Source organism: Carcharhinus amblyrhynchos, chromosome 31 (assembly GCF_965287045.1).
Source record: "Carcharhinus amblyrhynchos chromosome 31, sCarAmb.v2.hapA, whole genome shotgun sequence".
In the NCBI taxonomy this organism is placed as follows: Eukaryota; Metazoa; Chordata; class Chondrichthyes; order Carcharhiniformes; family Carcharhinidae; genus Carcharhinus; species Carcharhinus amblyrhynchos.
The window spans coordinates 2,151,238-2,170,433 of NC_137354.1; the positions used below are offsets into that span (position 1 = coordinate 2,151,238).

The window sequence follows — 19,196 nt, forward strand, 5'->3', positions numbered from 1 at the left end:
AGTTCCTATGACGTGTGGATTCCTTTCTTACCTAAAATGTAAACAGCCTACAAACAAAAGATAGATTACTCAATTAGTTATGGGGGATGAGCCAAAAGTAGGGGACTATCTACTAACAATAGTGACCACAATATAATATGCTTTAAGATGATAATAGAGAAGGACATACATGAATAAAAACCAGGTAAACAGATTAAAGAAAAGCTGATGTTGAGGGGCTAGGGATAAAACTCGGGGAAATAAAATGGGCAACAATGTTGGCCAATAATCATGTAGAACAATGGGAATCACTTAAAATGGAGTGCAAGAAAAATACTTCCTGTTAAATGGAAAGAAACTAAACATTAGTGAAACTTTATGGATGAATAAAGATAAAGGGAGCAATTGAGGGTGCAGATGAAGTACATAAACAGCACAAAAGTCCATGGTGAAAGGAGAATTATGAAGCAATTAGAGGGAAAAGTCAAATTTTCTTAGGAAAGGAAAGAGGAACTATGAAATTAAAAACAAATGATAAAGTATTTTATAGCCATAGAAATCAGAAATGGAAGGCTAGGATGGGAATGCGACCATTAAAAATAGGCAGGATAATACCACGAAGAATAGAATCCTAGAATGCAGAAGGAGGTCATTGAGCCTACAACGACAACAATGGCAGAAATATTAAATAATTATTTTGCTTTAGTATTTACCAGGGATTTAGTACAGGTAAACATGACATTGATTGAGGAAATGGACAATGAGATCTATGCATTTAAAATTTAAAAAAAAGAGTGAGCAACACAGAAGATAAAATGGCTGTCCTGGATAGTTTGCATCCGTGTATTTCAAAAGAATCTTAGGGAGAATCAGCAGAAGCATTACTACTCATATTTCATAATTCATTAGAAAAAGGTGAAATGCCGAAGGACTGACAGAGAGCAACGGTAATTCATATTTCCAAAAGGGGTCAGTACATGCTGAGGGCATTACATACCATTCATTAACTTCAGTGGTAGAAAAAGTGGATTTCCTAATGAAGGAAAAAATGGAAACAATTTCTAGTAAAGAAAAATATAATCACATGTATTTCAAAAAGCAAACCTTGTTTAATCAAACTTTTTTTTTAAAGGAGGTGACAAAGAGGGTAGACAATGCTAATGCAGCAGATATAATTTGTCTAGATTTTCACAAGGCCTTTAAGGTGCACCAGAATAATGAAAATTACCCGAGGACGCGGAGTCAGGCGACAAGAGACAGAACGGATTGTTTGTTGGCTTGAAGACAGAAACACAGTGTAGGAGTAAAAGTTGATTATTTAGAGTGGCAAAAGATGAGAAGTGGTGTTCCACAAGCATCAGTGCTGGGACCACTGATTTTCACAATTCACACTGACAATTTGGACTTTGGAATTGTAAACACATTTCTACATTTGTGGATGACACCAAATTTGGGAGGATAGTTATTATTGAGGATAGCAAGAAAATACAGGAAGATGTAACAAATTTATAAAATGGGCAAATAACTGGTTAATCAAGTTCAACACAGATGAATGTGATACAGTAAATTCTGGGAGGAAGAATAGAGAGGTCACTTATTACTTAGAAGTGCAAGCCTTGGCAGGGTAGAGGAACAAAGGGATATTGGAGTTCAAATATATCATCACTAGAAGTTGCAGTACAGGTCAGCAAGGCCATAAAAAAGAAAACCAAGAGAAAGGCTTTATTCCTAGAGGGATAGAATTGAAAAGTAGGGAGGTGATGCTAAACCTATGTTGAACTTTGGAGTACTGCATGCAGCGCTGGTCACCATATTATCACAATAGTATAAAGACACTGGAAAGGGTATGGAGAAGATTTATAAGGATGATTCCAGAAATACACATTGGGAAAGGATTCACAGGCTGGATTTCTTTTCACTTACTAAAAGGCAGCTGAGGGGTGACCTAATAGGCGTCTTTAAAACAATGAAAGGTTATGATATAGTGAAAATAGAGAGATTGTTTCCACTTGTGGGGAAGAAGCCACCAATATAAGATACTCACTAAAAAAATCAAAAAGGAAATTCAGAAAAAACTTCTTTATCCAGGAACTTGCTACCACAGGGAGTGGTTGAAGTAAATGGGGAAGCTAGACAAGTATATGAGAGAATGGAATTGAAGGTTACTCTGATCAATTTAGATGAGGGAAGATAGGAGGAACTCCCAGTGGAGCATAAATGGTGGCATGAACTGGATGGGTCAAATGGCTTGTTGCACTGCTGTATAATTCCATATAATCTCTCACTCTTCCTTCGGGCATGTCCAACATTGGTTCACCAAGCTGCCAATCAAACTCACCATTTTACAGGGAAGTACAAAAGTTCCCAGAAAGTATTGGCTGACCTTCAAACTAAAACTGACGTAGTAACAAGGCAATAGGGAATTAAGCTGCTCTAATATCCCCCAAACAGAACACACAGCTTATGTCTCAACATCAATCATTTATGAAATGAACCTAATTTAACAAAAATATTACAACACCAATCAAACCAAAATATCTTGCTCAAATAGATAAAAATCTCAAAATGCCACACAAGTTCAGGAGGACATGGAAATCCATACACAAGTATGAAATCAATTGAATGACTAACAAACATTGGCCTGGCAAATGGAAATAAAAATTCTGCCATGGAAAGATAATGACAGACATGGAGATACTTATATAGAAGAGGAAAAGGGGAGTCGGGAGGGGTGATAAAATGGGAAAGGGAGGTGGGAAGTGGATGGAGGAAGAAAAAAAAAAAGAGGGTGAGAATGGAAGAAAGAAGATTGGAAAAGAGGGGGATTCATCGCAAGGGGGATTGAATATAAAAGTAGGGAGGTCTTGCTGCAGCTGTATAGGGCATTGGTGAGGCCGCAGCTGGAGTACTGTGTGCAGTTTTGGGCGCCGCACCTGCGCAAGGATATTTTGGCCTTGGAGGGAGTGCAGAGGAGGTTTACTAGGCTGATACCGGAGTTGAGGGGGTTGAGCTATGAGGAGAGGCTGAATAAACTAGGCTTGTACTCGTTAGAGTTTAGAAGAATGAGGGGAGATCTCATTGAGACGTATAAGATGATGAATGGGATGGATAGGATAGAGGTGGAGAGACTCTTCCCGCTCAAAAAAGACAGTAGGGCTAGGGGGCACAGCCTCAAGATAAAGGGGGGGCGGTTTAGAACAGAGTTGAGGAGGAACTTCTTCACTCAAAGGGTGGTGAATCTCTGGAATTCTCTGCCCGTTGAAGTGGTGGAGGCTGCCTCGCTAAATATTTTTAAGAAGCGGGTTGATGGGTTTTTGATAAGAGAGGGGATTAAGGGTTATGGGGAGAGGGCGGGAAAGTGGAACTGAGCCACGACAGATCAGCCATGACCTTATTGAATGGCGGGGCAGGCTCGAAGGGCCAGATGGCCTACTCCTGCTCCTATTTCTTATGTTCTTATGTTCTTAAAGAGGATGTGGGAATGGGTGAGGGGATTATAAATATAACCTAATGTCTATTGATCAGTTTTTGTGAAGTAGATTAGCAAAGTTGGATTTCCACTTATATAAAGGGATAAATCTTCCATAATATATTCAAAACGAGGCACTCTTGCTGTGCATGTGCACCCAAGTAGAATAATCAGCCTGAGCGATTCACTAATGTTAAATTCAATCAAACCTCTTAACACTCACAAAAGCGAATGATTTGCAAACTAAGCTCTTTCAGTTGAGGATCTTTGCTACAATCTTGTCTCACTGGGCTCACAGCTATCTGAAGAGCCTGACAGATCTCATTAGGAATATTCCCTGCAACCTTGTCAATGTGACTACACCAAGCAAACTGCTCAAAGTCTATTTTTCATGAAGTTTCAGTTCTTGCATTTTTTTTTGAAAACTGGGTTGGAGAATTTATATTCCATGAGGATGGCATACTTGTTCTGGGAGTTTGCACAATAACGCACAAGGTACGCAGTCAATTTTGTTGTTTTCAGTTTGAAGAAATATTTAATCTACAAAAGTTTATTTTATTATTGCAAGGAAATCTACATATTAATCTTCTCATTCCTAAAATCTGTGACAAGTAAGGGATTTGGTTTACACGCAACACAAATTATGGTTCAGCTCTTGGAATCCCGACTCAAATTCCCAACTTTGGCCAAGCCAAAGAAAAACGATGATACGACAATGAAAGATGAGGCAATGCAATGCCTCTCTAGTGCACCTGGTGTTTGGCTAAACAGTGGCAGCATCATCATGAGATTCATTCACTTTGTCTCCTGTCAGAGAATGATTCACTATGGCTTGGCTATAGTGGTTTCAAAATGATTTCAGACGAATGAATAGAAGAGTCCACTTCTATCTGACCTCAATTGCCTGGCCAACATTAGACAAAGAGAAGTGTAAACCCAGTCAAACATTTGGATTCTCTCCAATTGGCTGCAGTTGGAGGAAACAATTAAAACAATTTACATAGCCAAGAAACACATTCATGCATCTGCACAGTGTCAAGCTTTGGAAAGCCTTCGAGACACATTTCCAGTCAGCAACAGCTGGACAATATTTCACATAAACAGCTGCAAATTTATAAATTGCACCAATAAAATTTAAAGAAACATTTTAACCCAACAAATGAAAACTGTGTTAAAATCTGCATGATAACCAAGTTATTTCCAAAATAGGTGTTTAGCCAGTAGGAAAAAGGGAATGCACAATTTCAGATCTTTGGCTGTACAAAACTCTGGTGCGGCCGCACTTGGAGTATTGCGTACAGTTCGGGTCGCCGCATTATAAGAAAGATGTGGAGGCATTGGAAAGGGTGCAGAGGAGGTTTACCAGGATGTTGCCTGGTATGGTGGGAAGGTCTTATGAGGAAAGGCTGAGGGACTTGAGATTATTTTCATTCGAGAGAAGAAGGTTACGAGGTGACCTAATTGAGGCATACAAGATGATCAGAGGGTTAGATAGGGAGGCCTTTTTCCTCGGATGGTGATGGCTAACACGAGCTTTAAATTAAGAAGTGGTAATTATAGGATGGATGTCAGAGATAGGTTCTTTACTCAGAGGGTAGTAAGGGCGTGGAATGCCCTGCCTGCAGCAGTTGTGGACTCGCTAGCTTTAAGGGTGGTCAAATGGTCAGTGGATAGGCATATGGATAACATTGGAATAGTTTAGGTTAGAGGATCATTAGATTGTTGCGCCGACCAGTGGAACCATCAAGGGCCGAAGGACCTGTACTGTGCTGTAATGTTCTATGTTCTAAATTGAGCAGAATACTAATAGTCCAAAAGGAGTCACCTCGACCCCAATGGCCCACAGCATGCAGTCACCAACCTTCAGCTGCCTTCTTGGATCTTCAGGGCTTCTGGTGAGCCCCCTTCAATTACCAGGGCTTCCCTTGAGCCCCTAACCCCAACTATCTGTAGCCCTTCTCCTAATTAGATCCTTTCTCTTTTCAACCAAACTGCAAAAATCCAGGTCAAGTGACAGGGAGCCAAATGCCATCAAGCAACAAGAGTCCCAGACAGGGGACAGAGAGAGGGCCCTGCCCCCTCTCACCTCGGGGCCTCCCCATGTCCCCCCTCACCTCGGGACCTCCCCATGTCCCCCCTCACCTCGGGACCTCACCATGTCCCATGTCTGCCAGCTGAGTGACTTGTTCCGTCCCCGTCCTGCTCTACAAACATCTTGCCTCCCCTCCCCATTCTCATCACTCCACAATTTGATACTATGCTTTCAGCTGCCTTGGCTCTAAACTCATCCTTCTTTCCCTGGCCCCCTCTGCTTCTCATTCTCTCTCTCTCCTTTTAGGGCACACAAACCAGCCTCCAATCCACTGACTCTGTCTACACTTCTCACTGCCTCGGCAAAGCAGCCAGCATAATCAAGGACCCCACGCACCCCGGACATTCTCTCTTCCACCTTCTTCTTACAGGAAAAAGATACAAAAGTCTGAGATCACGGTCCAACCGATTCAAGAACAGCTTCTTCCCTGCTGCTATCAGACTTTAGAATGGACCTATCTCACATTGTTGATCTTTCTTTACACCCGAGCTATGAATGTTACACTACATTTTGCACTCTCTCCTTTCCTTCTCCATGAACTTTGTCTATATAGCATGCAAGAAACAATACTTTTCACTGTATGTCAATACATGTAACAATAATAAATCAAATGAAATGAAAAGATGTTCCCTCTCACCTTGGTGCCTGTCCCCGTCCCCCCTCACCTTGGTGCCTGTCCCCGTCCCCCCTCACCTTGGCGCCTCTCCCCATCCCCCCCTCACCTTGGCGCCTCTCCCCATCCCCCCCCTCACCTTGGCGCCTCTCCCTGCCCCCCCTCACCCTGAGATTTCTTCACGTCCCCCTCACCCTGGGACCTCTCCCCTGCGCCCTCACCCTGGGACCTCTCCCCTGCGCCCCCACCCTGGGACCTCTCTCACTCCCCTCCCACTACCCCCCCCCAGCCCCCGACCTTGGGACCTCTCCCACCGCCACCCCTTCCCCTCCGCCCCGGCCCCCCACCCCCCTCACCACCACCACCACCTCGGGACCTCTCCATATCCCCTGTCTCAGCTCTATTTCTCAATGGCAGTCTACTATCTCTCACCTGATCTGGATTTTGCTGTGCTTTTTCTTCTTGCACAGATGCTCTGGTCCAAAGAATGTAAAAATGCCGATCTGTGTGCCAGCAGCCCACTCCCAGATTGCACATGCACTAAAGCTCTTTCATGAGTTAAAGCTCCTGACTTGCATTCTCAGTGTTAATGCAAGTTTGACTTTCATAACAGCTTGTAAGCAGTTTTGCCCATTTGTTTTGTAGCTTCCTGCTGCAAAACTTACAAACTTTAGAATATAATTTTCTAGTCCTTCAGCAAAGTCATTAATTTCTATGGTTAAACGCTGAGTACAGATCCGTGGCAAATAACACTCATCATATTTTCTTTATGACTACTCTCTTACTCTCATATCTCCCAACCAATTGCCAATCCATGTCACAAGGCTGGCTCCAATTCCATGCATTCTCAGTGCTTTTTCCAGTAGTCTCTTTTGTGGAAGCTTATCAATTGTCTTCATGAAGCCAACATAGACAATATCGACACTCTCTATTGACCATGAAGACAAAAACAAATACTGCAGTGCCAGAAATCTGAAATAAAAACAGAAATGCTGGAAATACTCAGCTGGTCGGGCAGCATCTGCGGAGAGAAAAACAAAGTTAATGTTTCAGATCTGTGACTTCCAATCCTTCCCCCTCTCATTTGCTATTATTTGATTCTAACCATGGCCGGTTGCTCTTCTCAACATGTTTTGATCTTAGTAGTGACATAAATGTAGAACTCCAGTGGACATTGGCTAAGTTTAGAGATGAGGCTAAATTTGGGAGCAAAAGATGCGCAGAACTATCCTGATTGTAATGAGTAGAATAAAACCTGAAATTGTCCAAGATAAACACAAGCCTAGCTCAGAAATTGCCATCAAAATAATGGCTAGGCTTAATGGTGCTTGCCATTATTACCATGCAAATGACACACAGGCAAGGGCAGAAAGAGGAATAACAGAGAAATTAACAAGGCTGCCTGGCTTCCCATTCGAATACACTGAATGGTGTAAAGTTGATGCATTTGCACAATGGATACAAATTAAACTTGCTATTAAAAGTTCAGTCAAATCAATTCCAAGTACCTTCTCGACAATGTATTTGAACGGGAAACCAGGCAGGCAGTAACTTGTTAATTTCTATGTTATTCCTCTTTCTGCCCTTCTCAACAATGTGATATGTGTTAACCTTATTTTTCTATTTTATTGCATGATTTGACATTGACATTTGTTCCTGAAAAATACGCTTTCACAGGGCCGGAACACAATTTTATCCAGAGTGGGCAGTGTATTGATGGGCTTTTTTTGCACCTGTGTAAATCTATTAAAATAAAGTCTTCATTAGCAACAGATTGAGGTACCAGTGAATCAGCAGATCCAGAGGTTTCTGATAGTAACAAAAATGTTGTTGATGAAATATCCCACCCCTACTCATAACATGCAACTCCCTTTGTTTCATCACCTTCTCAGCAAGGTTAATGCTTGAAACTCAGTAGCATACAAGACTACAAAAATAAGCTGACATCTCATCACCACCACTCGCAAATAGCTTTACCAATTCAATCTATGTAAGTTCACAGCCACATATCTATTGATACTATAACATGCCAAATTGTGAGCAGTGAATGTGACCTTCACTGCTATCAGAACTTCCTCATGTCAAAAATGAGTTTTCCAAACAGTTTTATCACAACATGATAAACTGCTCAATCTAATTACAGAGGCACCCAAAGCAACAACTTAATTTATCACATTGCAGTGGTGAATGTGCTGCAAGATAACACAGACTGTTCCTCCAGTCACTGTAACAGATGATATTTCATGTTATCTTTTCTCTCTCCTCTGTCAGTTTGCCCCCATCCTTTTTGAAGCAGCAGGTTCTTGAGAATTAATGTAATGAAAATAAAAGCGCTAAGATTCTAAAGTAAGAATCACAAGCATTTGTTTCTTATGGAATAAGCTGCACAACACAGAAATCTTACAGGTATGTTTTTTAAACCCTGTAATAACTCAGGCAACCCGATTGGAAAGGAACATTGTTTACTTACAGAATGCAAAGTAAAACTACACACTGGTCATTGCCTGTGACAAGTAGTTCTGCAAGCCTAGCCCTGGATTTGCCTTATAAAAAGCTGGGCAAACCATTGCCTGTTACCAGGGGAACTCATACTCAACAAGCCCCACAAGGAGATCAATCAATGATTCCCCATGGATCTTGTGAGGATTATCACAAACTCTAATCCACAACACAATGGAATCCAGATCATCCTGTTCTATAGGAAACGTAACTGAATTTTGTCATTGAACATATTGTTCTATAACTGTACACTTTGTGACAGTCTTTCACACTTGTTTTACATGACTTAGTAACTTTCATTGGAAGAGATTCCATAATAGGTGCCAGTTTCATTGAGACAACAGTGCAACACTTTGACACAATTTCTCAACTACAACTACAATGGCAACATTATAATATTGGCTTGTATTGACAAGCTGGGAACTCAGCCTAACAGCAGTCAGAACTAACATAATTGGTACAACTGTGGTTTACCATTGCCTTCATCTTTCCCAAGATCAAACCCATGACCTTAATATAGTCAGTAAAGAGCAGACACTGCTTGCAATCAGCCAGTTGAGCCATTTAAGGATCACTTCCATAAATAATCTGGTCTCACCCAAATGTCTGGCTAAACACATAATCATGCTTCATTAAAATTAAAGTATACTAATTTATTCCCTGAGGAACTGCTAATTAGTGACATTCAAGCTCTTGCCATTTTTATTTATATTTATTCTCTTGACAAATCTGCATTATTGCCAATGTCTTGTTACCTAGAGAAGCAACCAGTGATGGTGAGTCTTGAAGCACTGCAGCCCTTGTGGTGATGAGGCTGCCACGTGGTGCTGTCAGGAAAATAGCGTTGACATCAAAGTATCAGGGAAATCCAAGAATTGGAATATTTCCTGCTGGTTACATATTTTAATACTGTGGGAAAATTTAAGTTGTTTCAGGTAAGGACAACTTAGCTGTATTAATGGAAGTGGTACTTTTGAGATGTTGATGAGCTGAGCAATGTAGCACAGATGTTATCTAAGGCAAGTTGATAGCAATGGGGAACAGGTCAGAAAAGGATTTGAATGAGATGTCAAAGGTTCAAAGGAAGGGACAAGGTTTGAAGAAAGGGTTATAAAGGAAATGTGCCTTCCATTTACACTCAGAGCTAAACTCAAGAAATGAAGGTAATTACATTTGACTTCTGAAGAGGTTAGCTCAGATAAAGGAAGATCAAAGGGAATACTGCATAACAGATGATGCTTAAGCCTACACAAAGGCACTGTTTTTAAGGCCTCAGCCAATGACAGGAATGGCTGTTTAACTCACAGCAAGCAGGGACTATGGAAAAAGCCTGTCTTGGAAAGCAAGCTGTTTAGTTTTACCATCTAAGCAAACCCCAGAGGTATAACTACCTGCTGTGGTAACTGTTATTACGTTTCTGTAGCTTTTAACATTTATAAGTTGTTATGGAATTGTTGGGGAGAGTTAGCTCAGAAGGTAGTGAAGTTCCCAGCTTGGGTCACTGCCTGTGTGGAGCTTGCACATTCTCCCTGTGTCTGTGTGGGTTTCCTCCATGCCTCCGGTTTCCTCATACAGTCCAAAGATACAAGGGTTAAATGGATTGATCATGGCAAATTGCTCTTTACTGTCAGGTGGACTAGCTAGGGTAAATGCATGGGATTATAGGGGTAGGGCCTAGGTCAGATTGTGGTTGGTGCAGACTTGATGGGCCGAATGGCCTTTTTCTGCACTGTAGATTCCATGATTCTATGAAGATTTTGTAAAGTTAGTGATAGTCATGTACAGTCCTTGTTTTAGTCAAGTGCACTTCAAATTTACTTTATTGTTTATTTTACTGATTAATACACATTTATTTTGTTTAAAATTGTCACAAAGTGTCTGGAACATTATTCCCTAGATTTCAAACCTTTCCTCAGATTCTAACAAATTGCCAAGATACAATGAGGACAACAAGAACAGAACATTCTGACAGCATCTGTGGAGAGACAAATAGATCCAATGTTTTTGGTCAGGTTGACTCTTCGTTACAGCTATGAAGGGACATCCAGACTTGAAACATTGGCTCTATTCTCTTGATGCGGAGATGCCAGCATTGGGGGTAAACACAGTAAGAAGTTTCACAACACCAGATTAAAGTCCAACAGGTTTATTTGGTAGCATAAGCCACTAGCTTTCGGAACACTGTCCCTTCGGCAGCAGAATGGGCAATGTTCCCAAAGCGAGTGGCTTATAGAACATAGAACAGTACAGCACAGTACAGGCCCTTTGGCCCTCAATGTTATGCCGAGCTATGTCCAAACCCAAGATCAAGCTATCCCACTCCCTATCATTCTGGTGTGCTCCATGTGCCTATCCAATAACCGCTTGAAAGTTCCTAAAGTGTCCAACTCCACAATCACAGCAGGCAGTCCATTCCACACCCCAACCACTCCCCGAGTGGAGAACCTACCTCAGACATCCCTCCTATATCTCCCACCATGAGCCTTATAGTTATGCCTCCAGTAATGGCTACATCCACCTGAGGAAATAGTCTCTGCACATCCACTCTATCTATCCCCCTTATCATCTTATAAACCTCTATTAAACCTCTATTATGCTACCAAATAAACCTGTTGGACTTTAACCAGGTGTTGTGAGATTTCTTAATCTATTGTCTCCCCACAGATCAGGCCTGCTAAGATTTTCCAGCATTTTCTGTTTTTGTTTCAGGTTCCAGCATCTGCAGTACTCTGCCCTCATCTACAGGTGAGGGCAGTTGCTTCAAGTTTCCTTTCTGGGATTTTGAATAACTCGGCGTTTACTATCAGCTATGCTCTTAACAGTGCAAGGTAGGAAATTGAAGGATAATAAAACAAAGGTGAAGAGACAGTTACACATGTCCAAGTTAGGATAACATGAGATTTGAGACAATAATCTTCTGATGGTTACATTAACCTGTAAACATATTCATTTAATATTTTAAGTCTTTAATTAGTTTTTAATGCGACCACATTTTGTTTTTGAGGTCATACTAAGTTTTCGGGAGGTAACCTCTGAAACAAAAAACAGTAAGCAAAACAAAGACAAGAAAGTACAGAGAAAAATGTGATAAAGAGACTTGAAGCAAGTTACTCAGTTATTAATGACTCTTCAGTCAACAAAACAGTCACAAGGTGGAAAGAAAAAGAGAAAGGAGGATAAAAAAATCTATTTATTTGAAGCCTTTCATGGCCTTATGATATCACAAAGGACTTCACAATGAATTTAGTCCTTTTGAAGTGTCCTCATTGCTGCACTACAGGGAAACAGGGGAACATATTCACACAGCAAGCTCCCACAAACAGGTATGAAATGAATGACCGGTGAATGTATTCTTGTAGATTTGGTTGACAGATATCTATATCGCCCAGGACACACTGTACTTTAATATTGAAATCATAACTGCAGGGGCTAAAATAGGAACTTTTATTAACGCTGATAAAGCCAAAAAACGTAACTGAGTTTATTATGCAGTTATGCAAAATACATTGAAGTTTTGAGGCTGATTTATGTCAGAATTTGATAAGGAATGTAGAGTTTCCTACAGAGTACAGAAAAGTTTCTTTAGGGACCATTCAAGATTCATATTGCTCTTTGTATCAATAATCGTTGTTAGCATGACAGGAAAAGGAATCTGTATGAGGAAAGCAGAACCAGTCCACACTGACATGTGCCTTGAACTTAATCACGAAGATACAAGTAGCTTTCCAATTCCTGGGGATCGCTTCTCAGCCTTTTGGCTAAGATCGGGTGTGGTGTTGGCATGCTGTACTTGGTTGAAGTCATTAGGTTACATTTTAGCTTCATTTAAAGCAATTTTTTAAAGTGGCATCTTGGCCTTTGGCTAAGATGCAAATGAGATCAAGCTTTGGAGGAGGAGCTATGCCTACTCCAATCAGCTTGGATCATGTAGATCAAGCCCAGGACAGGTGGTGAGAGCCCTGTCTTGTCAGCTTGGATCAGGAATGTCCCAACTTGTTGGGACTCTGAATTGGATTTGATTGGATTGAATTGGAATAAAAACGAAAAAAAAAATTCCTCAGGATCAAGAGTTCAAAGGGTAAAGTAATTTTAAATATTGCAGAATTTTAGCAAAAACAAAGATTTGCATTGATTGCAAGTGACAATCCAGATTTCTGCTGAAAATCCAAATGTCACTTTCTTAACCTATTTAAAAGTCCATTAATTACAAAATATAAGACTGGTTGGTTCACTTCATCACTTTTAATGCAAAAAGTACCACATTTTGGGGGGTTCAGGGATGGAGTCCAAGTGCTGGAAAGTATGCAACGCCGCTTTGTGCTTTAAACATTTATAGAATCCCAACAGTGCAAGAGGAGGACATTCTGCCCATCAAGTCTGCACCAGCTCTCCAACAGAACATCTTACTCAAGCCCTAACCCCACAACCCCACTTATTTACCCCACTAATCCTCTTAACCTGCACATTTTTGGACATTAAGGGGCAATTTACCATGGTCAATCCATCTAACCTGCACATCTTCAGATAGTCCCTTCAGGCTTTTGGGTAATGATTTCTTCCCTCCCAAAAATCAAGTACAGTAGCATCGGCTATATCTCCAAAACCTATGTTACATCTGTTTCTCATACTGATTTGTAAACAAAATATGAATCGTTTTTGAACTGTCAGGTTTTCTGATGTTTCAGTTCTTCAAACTATGGGTCTGTTTTAGCTAGTTTTCTCAGTTAGCAAATCTGGGCATGTCAAAAGTATCAAATAGACTGCAGTCTCACCTGTCAAGCAGTATTGCAATTGAATGCTGCAACATAAATAGAGTCCCAATCAGCTTTATACAAATTCCTATCAGTCAGTTTTAGATGCTTTCATAAAAAAGGAGAACAATGTCACACACTTTATGGCTGCTTTACAATTGCATTGTTCTTTTAATCACCACCTTACAATCATTATGAATCAATCTATAACCTGCTTTCAGTACCTCTTGATTATAACAGTTTCTATGTATCTACTGAATATTCATGACTGGTCACTGGAGATGGCCAAGTATGCATCATATGCTCATTCACCTACCGTGACCTACACTGGCTCTCTGCATTCAAACAATGTTGAGATTTCTGTAATTACCTCCAGACCTACAACCCTCCAAGATATCTGCACTCCTTAAGTTCTGATCTTGATTTTAATAATTCCACCAAGGTGGCCATGCCCTCAACTTTTTGGACCCTGAGTTCTCGAAGTATCTCTCTACTACACCTTGCCACTTGTATTCCTTGCTTTGCGCCTTTAGGCAGTTGTTGAAACATAAAAGCTGTTTGTCATCTAATCTAATATTTCCTTATCTGGCTTGGTGTGACATTTTTTATAATGCTGCTGTGAAGCGCCTTGGGGTGTTTTATTTTATTACAGGCGTTATATAAATATAACTTGTTTTTGGTCAATAAAGTTTAAGCCCAGCACTGCCCCTCCTTAATAAACAGCTTTAAGTTTTTCCGCATTTGGTTTTGCTTGGAAAGTGGCCTCATTATTGGACTGCGTTCCCTCTTGGATTCATTAACCATGGTGAAATCATTCCACTCATAAAACATTACATCATTCCAACAATGTCTATCTCCACCCAAGGCATCTCATGATGTTGAGGAACATTATTGTCACAACTCAGGAACTAATTCAAGTTCTCCAAGATGTTTTCTTACAACGATCTATGAATGTACAAGATTCAGAAATAACCAGTAAATAGCTACAGTGAGTAAGTTCTAAATCAAAACTCCATCAATATTCAGAAACCTACTGTGAAAAATAACTACTGTGTGTAAATCTCCTTGCATCATCGTATACTAAAAGTTCTTCATGGGATTAAGGAGAGAGTGCTTTAATGTCCTCTCACAATCTGAATTTCAAGTATTTTGCATGCCAATTGAAAGCACTCCTTTTAGGGTCTTCACTGTCGGAATTCCTTTGATTAACAGCTGAGTCGTTCAACTTTATTTCAGTTCATATTTGCCTTTTGGCTGCTATAAAAATCCACATCCTAGACAATCCTGAGCTTCTGGTTGTTTGCCATTTTAATTCACCATCTTGCTCTCAGCTCACATTTCTGTCTTGCCTGCTGCAAGTGTTCCAGCGGAGCTTGAGAAACAGCACTTTATCTTCCAATTTGACACTTTACAGCCTTCTGCACACAGCATTGAGCTCAACAATTTTAGACCATGAAATCAGGCCCTTATTTTGATTCTGGTTTTTTGCCATGTGCTAGTCTGATTCTTGTTTTTCATGCTTTTGCTTTCAGATAAAGCTGTTCATTATTGTATCATTCACATTTTTGTTTCTTTCCTACAACCATCACCACTCTCTTTGTCTTTCATCTTTGTCATTTAATCTCTCATAACCTCCATCCTATCGCAGGTCTTTCATTATGTTGTTCCCCCAATTCAACAAAAACCCATCACATTTCTAGTCTTCCTTCAGTTCTGAGGAGGCATATGCAGCACAAAATGTTAACTCTGTCTCTCTCTTTCTACAGGTGTTGTTGGAGCTGAGTATTTCCAGCATTTGCTTCTTTTATTCCCAACAGTTATCATTGGCATGAGATCTCATAAAATTAACATGCCTTACATAATCTGAAACCTTTTTGCTCTTCAGTCTGCAGCTATGACCAGAGAAACACCATTAGAATTTTAGCATTCATGACTGGACCATCATAGTTAGTCTTGCATTCCAAATATTTTCAAAGATTGCTTTTCCTTCAGATAGTTAAACGTGACTGCCTGGGATTGTGATGAAGAAAATAGTTGGTTTCACACTTGAAGAGTTCACTCATCACCTTCATATTTCTGGCAAAGATGCAAAATCTGGTGAAGGCTGCAGTCATTCTTCAGTGATAAAAACTTTTGATGGAGATGACACTAAAGAGAGAAAGTGTGTTTCTGGAATTTGTTTCAATAATCTATCACATTGTTCTCTGCTAATCTTATTTTTGATACGTTGAGTATTATGAAGTAGCTTCTCTCATGCCTTCCTCTGTTTTGAGCACCAGGTCACCTCTTTGCTCATTAAATTGTTGTTACATCCCTTATCAGAAACAGAAGGGAGATGCTTGCTTGGCAAAGCAATGTTACATACAACTTACCTGGTGATATTCATTTTATTTCTAGTTTCTCATCATTTTTTTTTCTATTACCAGTTCCAATTTTGCATCTCAGCCTTGCCAGTTCTGGACCAGCTGTCATCACCTTGATGGGGTAGTCTTTTCAGACTAAACACTTGATCCTCGTTACAGAGCATAATCTATTCAAAGACATTGTTGATTGACACTGTAGAAACAACGTCCCTGGTTCTGTAGACAAAGGAGCTGCCAAAAATTACAAGAAGTCATCCTGCTGCTCATTTTCTACATGATCCATTCAAGTCATCATGAAGTTCACAACACCAAATGCAAAAGTCATCACTGCACATTGGATTAACATTTCACTGGAGAATATAATAAGTAATCTCAAACCACACAAATCAAAAATCAATGGTGATGCATTAATTGAATTTATATTTTAAGCAACAAGTTGTCAACTCTAGATGGATTTCTGGAGATTTTATCAATGTGATTGCCTGTCCTGTAACAGTCTGCAGTGTCCAACAGCTCCATTCTTCCCACTTCCAGAACTAATAAACATAGAAACCGGAAGCAGGATTGGGCCATTCGGCCCTTTGAGCCTGACCCGCCATTCATGCTGATCATGTTCAATATCCTGATCTCCCCTTCCTCCTGTATCCCTTGGTCCCTTTAACCCCAAGAGCTATACCTAATTTCTTCTCGAAATTAAACAACGTTTTGGTCTCGGCTACATTTTGTGGTAGTGAATTCCACACATTTACCATCCTCTGGGTGAAGAAATTTCTCGTCACCTCAGTCCGAAAAGGTTTACCCCTTATCCTCCGATTATGAACTCTGGTTCTGGACTCCCCCCACCATCAGAGACATTCTTTCTGAACCTATCCTGTCTAATTGCTTCTCGGCCTTTTGGCTAAGATCAAGTGTAGTATGAGCATGCTGTGCTTGGTTGAAGTCATTAGGTTACATTTTAACTTCATTTGAAGCAACTTTTAAAAGCGGCATCTCGGCCTTTTGGTTAAAATGAGATCAAGCCTTGGAGGAGGAGCTATGCCTACCCCAATCAGCTTGGAACATGTAGATCAAGCCCAAGGCAGGAGGTGAGAGTCCTGTCTTGTCAGCTTGGATTGGGAATGTCTCAACTTATTGAGACTCTGAATTGGACTTGATTTGATTGAACTGGAATAAAAACAAAAAAACACCCTGCTAGAATTTTATAAATTTCTATGAGATCCCTTCTCACTTTTCTAAACTCTAATGAATATAATCCTAACCAACTTAATCTCTCCTCATATGACAGACCTGCCATCCCAGGAATCAGCCTGGTAAACCTTCACTGCACTCCCTCTTTAGCAAGGACATCCTTCCTCAGATAAGGACATCAAAACTGTCTACAATACTCCAAGCGTGGCCTCACCAACACCCTTGACAGTAAAGGCTGTCATAGAGTAAAACATCCCTATTTCTATACTCAAAAGCCTCTCGATATGAAGGCCAATATACCATTTGCCTTCTGTATCTGTGCACCTGGGCAGCATGGTGGCACAGTGGTTAGCACTGCTGCCTCTCAGCATAAGAGACTTGGGTTCAATTCCTGGCTTGGGTCACTGTCTGTGTGGAGTCCGCATGTTCTCCCCGTATCTGCATGGGCTTGCTCTGGGTGCTCCAGTTTTCTCCCATAGTCCAAAAGACATGCTGGTTAGATGTATTGGCTATGCTAAATTCTCCCGGAAAGGCAGAGTGCAGCGACTCAGGAATTTTCACAGTAACTTCATTGCAGTATGAATGTAAGCCTTCTTATGACACTAATAACTAAAGTTTAAGTTTTAAGCTTCTTTCAACGACTAATGCACAAGGACACCATTCTCGCTGAGTATCCACTTCTCTCAATTTACACCCATTCAGATAATCTATTATTGATACTGAAGTGGGCAGCCTCGCATTTATCCACATTATATTATATCTACCAAACATATGCCCACTCAGCCTGTCCACATCATACTGAAGCATCTCTGCATCCTCCTCACAGCTCACCCTCCCACCTATCTTTGTATCATCTACAAATTTGGAAATAATTTAATACTCTCATCCAAATCACTAATATAAAATGTGATTAGTTGGGGGTCCTAGCACAGTTCACTGTGGTACCCCACTAGTCACTGCCTGCCAATTGGAAAATGACTCATTTATGCCAACTCTTTACTTCCTATCTGCTAACCAATTTTCTATCCATCTCAAGACATTATCCGCAATCACATGTCTTTTAACTTTACACAGTAGTCTGCTATGTGAGGCCTTGTTGAAAACCTTCTGAAAGTCTAAATAATCCACAGCTACCAGTTCTCCTTGATCATCTCTACTAGTTACATCCTCAAAGAATTCCAATGTATTTGTCAAGCATGATTTCCCCCTTATAAATCCATATTGACTTTGTCCGATTACACCATTGCCTTCCAAATACTGAGCTATGAAATCCTAGAATAACAGGGAAAAAGTTTGTTTTTTAACCCCATGATGATTTTTCCCCAGGGCTTGCTTGCAGATATTTCCAAGAGACTAATCTTCACTTCCTAGAAACTCCATAGGCAATCTAGGAGGGTTGGCAACACTAGTTAAGCATGAAATCCTGGAAATATGCACGGTAAATTTCTGCATATGACTACATCTTCCAGCAGGTTATACTGAAATGAATGACTGCAGGTGTACTTAAGACTGCATGTTACAACATTTCTATTCAACTGTAACACTCCAGTCTTAATTGTGACCATTTCCACACATACCATTTGTGTGAGATCTTTCATGGCTGATCATATAATCTTTCTTTCCAAATGCATCTAACTAGTTGCATTGTATTTACTTTGCTAAAGCATTCAATGGCCTGTCAAATGTTACAGGCTGAACTTGATTTCGATTGAGGCAACCTAACAATATCCCTGCTGTCGTGAGTCTGACCTACCAAATGTGCATCCTCACGGAACAAAGCCACGAGAGGATTTGAAGTGCCTTTAAGATTGGTCTTACTGCAGGTCTGCATGATGTGCACTGACTTTCACAGTGATGATGAGTCAATTACTGGCAAAGGTGCTGCTTTTCAATCATGAAAGAGTGATATTAGTTCTGCTTCTGTGGCTAAATATGTTATTTCCAGTTTTAAGTGCTCTTATGAGCACGCATCATCCACTGGTTGGAGCTGATCCCTTCCAGCCACCTGCTTTAAGGACAGCCTCATAACTGAAAATGTTCAGTATCTGGTGATTATATTAACGTTAATGATTCTCTTCTGTAAAACTCTGAATGGAGAGACAGAATAAGATACAAGGACAGAAAAAACTACATAGTTTTTTCACCTGATAACGTCTCAAACAGCCATTACATACTTTGCAAGTGTAGCCACTGTTGTTCTGTAAGGAAATGTGATGGACAATTTGCACATGGCAAGTTCCTG

At 40.5% G+C, this 19,196-nt stretch overlaps 1 protein-coding gene and 1 pseudogene across 3 annotated transcripts in view; one reads left to right on the forward strand and one right to left on the reverse strand.

Annotated features, from left to right (window-relative positions):
• ccser2a (coiled-coil serine-rich protein 2a) overlaps positions 1–19,196 on the reverse strand; it is a 670,411-nt gene that overhangs the window by 340,361 nt on the left and 310,854 nt on the right. The gene's annotated exons all lie outside the window — the stretch shown is intronic.
• LOC145360612 (U2 spliceosomal RNA) lies at positions 16,645–16,745 on the forward strand (annotated as a pseudogene).